The following is a 6000-nucleotide window of genomic DNA, read 5'->3' on the forward strand; positions in this document are numbered from 1 at the left end:
GTATTCTAACATTTTCATAGCATCGCCGATATTTCAACTATTTATATAAATAAATACAACCATTAAAAAAGCAGAATTACTCTATTGCATTTTCTCTAGTTTTAAGTGAATTACCTCCTTTACTCTTTCTTTAGAATATAATTTTCTCTTATTTTGAATTAAGCTTAGAGGTTCCCCCCCTTTTAGTATGTTAGTCTTGATAATAAATATGTACCTATAATGTAGTCATGGGTCATAAAATTTAATGGAAACTCGAAGTGACATATTTTTAAAATTAAATTTAAAAAATTATTTTATTAAAAATGTTAATGCCCAAGTTAGGAAAATTAGAAAACATAGACTAACAAAAAAATGTAGAAGATACAGAGTCAGTTACACAGAGTCAATAATAACTGCTCTTCACTCTTTGGAATGCATCCTTCTAGATCTTTCTTTGAACTACACTCTGGATAATCTAATCAAAAGGAATGTATTAAAAGGATATTGGCTCCCAAAGCAGATTTTTGTTTGTTTGTTTGTTTATTTTTTGTCTTTTTGCCTTTTCTAGGGCCGCTCCTGAGGCATATGGAGGTTCCCAGGCTAGGGGTCCAATCGAAGCTGTAGCCGCCGCCCTACACCAGAGCCACAGCAACACGGGATCCGAGCTGTGTCTGCAACCTATACCACAGCTCACGGCTATGCCGGATCCTTAACCCACTGAGCAAGGCCAGGGATCAAACCCTCAACCTCATGGTTCCTAGTCAGATTCGTTAACCACTGAGCCATGATGGGAACTCCAGGCTCCCAAAGTTTTATCAGTTGCTATATCTGTCTTCAAAAACAAAACTCTGGGTGATGGATGACCTTTCACCCTCTGGGTCTATCATGATGCCATTTCAATAACCTGTAGGCTGTAGATGAGTCTTAACGTTCTGGGTCTGGACACGTTTGGGTGATGGAGTACATGACAGAAGCAGCGAACCACAGTGTCAGCCCATTAATGTGAAGTTATTTTCAGTGTTGAGTGGGATATCATAGTGGTGAATAAGCATTCTGGAAGCCCGTGAATGTTGGTGTGGGCGGGAAGTTAGTTAAGCAGGAAAGCAAATTCAAATCCAAAACACGTTGCTCTTCTAGTAAGGGCACTTTTCTCATATGCCCTTGAGGTCTCAGCTTGCCTTACATGCCCACATGGTAGCCCACAGAAACCACGGAGGGAGAAATGCCCAGAGCCCAGAGGAGGAGACCGCCAGCACTACCAGGCAAGCAGGGGCAGGGTTTTGGCATTCAGTCCTAGCATTCTGACATTCAAGGGCTGAACAGAAGATGGTGTTGGCGGTGGTTTGGAGAGAATTCCTTTCGTTCCCTGGCCACATTGTTCCTGGCTTTGTTACATTCAAGCCTAATTCATATCATGGACTTGGGTTTGGTTTTTAATTGATGGACACCTATTCCACAGAAGCTGTGACCAAATGAGCCTTGGTGAGGGGAGATCCAGGGTGCTGAGCCCTCGTAGAGCCTGCACATCTGCCTCCACGCCCATGGCATCACTAGCTACCATTGGAGCCCCTGGAGAAAGAAGTGAGCTGGCATGCGGAGGATAGGTCAAACTTTTCACCTGGTTATTGAGTGCTTCCTCTGCAGTGGGGGTCTTTTGGTGGGTTTTCACAAAGAACCAAAGACCCTGGATCCATTAGGAGTGAAGCCCTGTATGCCTCTTCTCCCAGATTTCCTTGTCATGAGCTCTCATTCTTCATCCTTCCAGGTCTCTAGCTGCTAAGCTAAGCCATTAGGAGCTGACCACTGCTTGGTGACATACGTGCCCCAGGCCATTTCTCCTTTCAGACAAAGTGGTTGACAAGATGAAATGCTTGCATCTGTGTCTATTGGAAACCTCCCCTTCTCAGCTCTTTTTTTTTTTTTTGTCTTTTTGCCTTTTCTAAGGCCACTTCCCGAAACATATGGAGGTTCCCAGGCTAGGGGTTGAATCAGAGCTGTAGCCGTCGGCCTATGCCAGAGCCACAGCAACGCCGGATCCAAGCTGTGTCTGCAACCCACACCACAGCTCACAGCAGCACCGGATCCTTAACCCACTGGAAAAGGCCAGGGATCGAATTCGAATCCTCATGGTTCCTAGTCGGATTCGTTAACCACTGTGCCAGGAGGGGAACTCCCTCAGCTGTTCTTCAGCTGAGCTGGGCCCAGGTGCTATGGCAGCCACTGGGGGCTGCTGCCGTCATATTGTGGAGGTTGTCTGTTCCATCTCCTGGACTTTGACAACGTCCCCACGTCAGACGAGTAGGCCGAGGAGGATGGCAGTGTGGCAGGAGCAGGCACAGCATATGCAATTTGTTCTGTCTTTCATTTCTGGTCAAACTCAGTCCTAAATAGAAAACTTCCACTTGATTCTGAGAAGCACCATAATTTGCTAATTAAAGGCATGGACTTTGGACCTGGAGGGCCTGGGTTCAAACCAAGCTTGCTCCTTATTAGCTATGTGACTCCGGGGAAAATTGCTTATCCGCTCTCTGCTTCTTTCCTCATCTGAAGTAGGGATCATAGCAATAATAATAGTACTATTGCTCAGAAGTGTGGAGGGGATTAAAGGGATGTTACCAGTAACACGCTTAGAACAGAGCCTGGCACATGCTGCCCACACAGTAAATGTTAGCTGACTTTATGGCTGAGTGGATCAGATGACCCCTGGTTGAAAATGGGCACCCGTTCCTTGGTTACCCAATGTCGCATGATCAGGCTGCCTGTATGAACTAGTGCCAAGCAATAAGCCAAGATTGGTTTCTCTAAAGGAGAACAGTTACACGCCACGGAGTGCATGGCTCGGCTGCAAAGCCCTGGGGGCCTGTGCTCTGATTCGTCTTTCTGGACGTGCCAAAGCTCCATTCAGCTGCTCTCTGTGCCACAGGTGCTTGGAGCATGCTGGATTCACTGGATCAGAGGGCAGAGATTTCTGGACCAGCTGAAAGCCTTCTCTTGCTTCAGCTGCCCTCCAAGCTGGCAACGTCTCAGAGTGCTAAAGACATGAGCTGAAACAGCACATCTAAATCTGGCCTCCAAAATCCAAAGAGAAGTGCAAGTTACACATTATTATATGTTATTTCTAACATCCAGATAGAATAGAGGTAACTAACCTCAGGGGCCTAGATCCTAACAAAAAGGTGTTAGTAACCAGGGAGAGATGAAATTTTGGGTTTTATTATCTTTGGTTTGAATATGATTTAACTGTAAATATATGTAAGTTTCCATAATGACCGTGTTTACCAACCAACTCAGTAAATTCCTGAAAATCTAACAATTGGCTTTTGTGAACTGGGATAAGAGGTCTCTGGTCATCACTGGCGATAGGATTCAAGGCAGTGGGGGATGTTAGGGCCAAGAATGGCAAGAGTTGGCTACCCCAGCCTCCTGCCAGGTTAGTTCCACAAAGGTCATCACAGAGGCTTCATGCAAGGTGGGAAAATCCTCATCACACAGAGGAGTAGGGAGAATTTCTCTGACAAGGAAGACGTTTCTTTTCTTTCTTTCTTTTTTCTTTTTTCTTTTCTTTTCTTTTTTTTTTTTGTCTTTTTGCTATTTCTTGAGCTGCTCCTGCCGCATATGGAGGTTCCCAGGCTAGGGGTCTAATTGGAGCTGCAGACGCCGGCCTACTCCACAGCCACAGCAACTCGGGATCCAAGCTGAGTCTGCGACCTACACCTACACCACAGCTCACGGCAATGCCAGATCCTTAACCCGCTGAGCAAGGCCAGGGATCGAACCTGCAACCTCATGGTTCGTAGTCAGATTCCTTAAACACTGAGCCACGACGGAACTCCAAGGAAGACTTTTCACTTTGGGTCTGCCAAGGAGAAGACGGCAAAATGGAATTTGATGTTTCAGTGATGTGCTGGGAGTGGGTGCAGGAGGACATAGGGATGCCGGATAGCTTAGGATGCATATTTGATCCCTGAGGAAAGAGAGAGGGAAGGAAAGAAGATTTGGGTAGGAAGAATCTTGAACTGCAGCACCATTCAAATAAAGGTTTGGCCAGGAGTTCCCGTTGTGGCGCAGTGGTTAACAATCCGACTAGGAACCATGAGGTTGCGGGTTTGGTCCCTGCCCTTGCTCGGTGGGTTGACGATCTGGCGTTGCCGTGAGCTGTGGTGTAGGTTGCAGATGCGGCTTGGATCACGCGTTGCTGTGGCTCTGGTGTAGGCCAGTGGCTACAGCTCCAATTCGACCCCTAGCCTGGGAATCTCCATATGCCGCGGAAGCGGCCCAAAGAAATAGCAAAAAAATAAAAAATAAAAAAAAATAAAAAATAAATAAAAAATAAAGGTTTGCCCAGAGCCCTGGAGAGACTCCAAGCCAACGTTGCCCAAGAAGACGAGCTTCACATTTGGGCTGACGCGGGCCCACCTTGGTACTTCTGCATGCTCAGCCATTGGCTGGGAGCAGCCCAAGGGCACACAGCCTGAGTGAGAGTGTGCAAGGCCCAAAGGGGTAGCAGCTGGGTCTGTCAGTCAATTGTATTCCCTGCAGCAGGAGATCTGAGCCACGTATTTTCACAGGGTTGGAAGTTTAGGGAACTTGAAGCCATCTAACATTCCCACACGTTCACAGTTCAGCATTCAAAGTCGCACCCTTTTCCAATCAATACTCTCTCTTCGCATCAGAGATCTTGCAGCTGTGAATTCAAATGACTTTTTAATTCAGCAAATTAAAGGGTCGTTTCTTTGTTTGAGTCCAACAGCTGCATGACATGAGAATCCTTTAGAAAAACCCAAGGACTCCCAAGGACTGATTTGGTGTGTGTGTGTGTTTAAAAAAAGATCTGCAAATTATCTGATACAACTCTCTTCAAATGCAGTTGTCTAATCCTTTTCGCCTTGATTATGGGCTGTACCTAGACTTGATTTCAAGGAACAGAATGTGGGAGAAGTGACGAGGTGTGATTTCTGAGACTAAATCATAAAGGACATTGTGGCTTCCTCGTTGTTCTCACTGGAATCATTTACTCTGGGAGGAACTAGCTGCTGTGTAGTGAGGACACTCAGGCTGTCTATGGAAAGGTGCACAGGGCAGGGAACGGAAGTCTTCTGCAAAGAGCTGTGTGAATAAACCATCTTGGAAGTGGATCCTCAGCCGCCATTAAGCCTTCAGGTGAGACGGCAACCACATGAGAGTCCTGAGCCAGAACCTCCCAGTTCATTTGCTTCTAAATTCCTGACCTGTAAAAATGGCTCTCATGTTTGTTGCTGTCAACCATTAAGTGTAGGGGTCATTCGTTATGCAGCAGTAGATAACTAATAGGTTTTTGTGCCTGGAAGTGGGATGTTATGACAACATGAAATGTGGAGGAGAGCAGAATTGGGAGGTGGGTTGGAGCTGGAAGACCTTTGAGGGGAGAGGGAGAGGACATTGGAAATGCTTTGAAGAAACTGTTTGCAGAAGCCTCATGAACTTTAAGGTGGCTGTGGGTGAAGGGTTGCAGGAAATGAGGTAAATGCAGTTGGAAATTGAGAGCAATGTTCTCCTTGTTAGGTTCTCCTTGTTAGGTCATAGCAGGAAGTTTAGCCATACTGCTACCTGAAGTGACAGAAAAGATACCTAATGAACTGGTGATGTAACTAAGGAGATTTTATACAGAATGTTGAAGGTACTGCCTGGTTTCTTGCTGCTTGTAGTAAAATGCAAGCGGAAATAGGTAAACCAAAAAGACAGTGGAACCAAAAACAACCAGGACTAGATGGTTTTGAAAATTCAGGGCCTCTCAGATGACAAATGATGTGTAAATGAAGAATTAATTTGGAGCAAAGATCTCATCTAAAAGGACACATAAAAGGACACTGCCAGGAAAACATGGTCTAAAGATGAATTCAAGAATGTAACTGTTAAATCCCTTGTTAAGACCTCAGAAAGATCAAAGATGATGCTTCAGAGTACATTCAGGCAGATGAAAATTCTACTAAAAATTTTAAAGCATGCCTCAAGATTTCTTTTTTGTTTGTTTTGTCTTTTTGC

Source organism: Phacochoerus africanus, chromosome 10 (assembly GCF_016906955.1).
Source record: "Phacochoerus africanus isolate WHEZ1 chromosome 10, ROS_Pafr_v1, whole genome shotgun sequence".
Taxonomy (NCBI): Eukaryota; Metazoa; Chordata; class Mammalia; order Artiodactyla; family Suidae; genus Phacochoerus; species Phacochoerus africanus.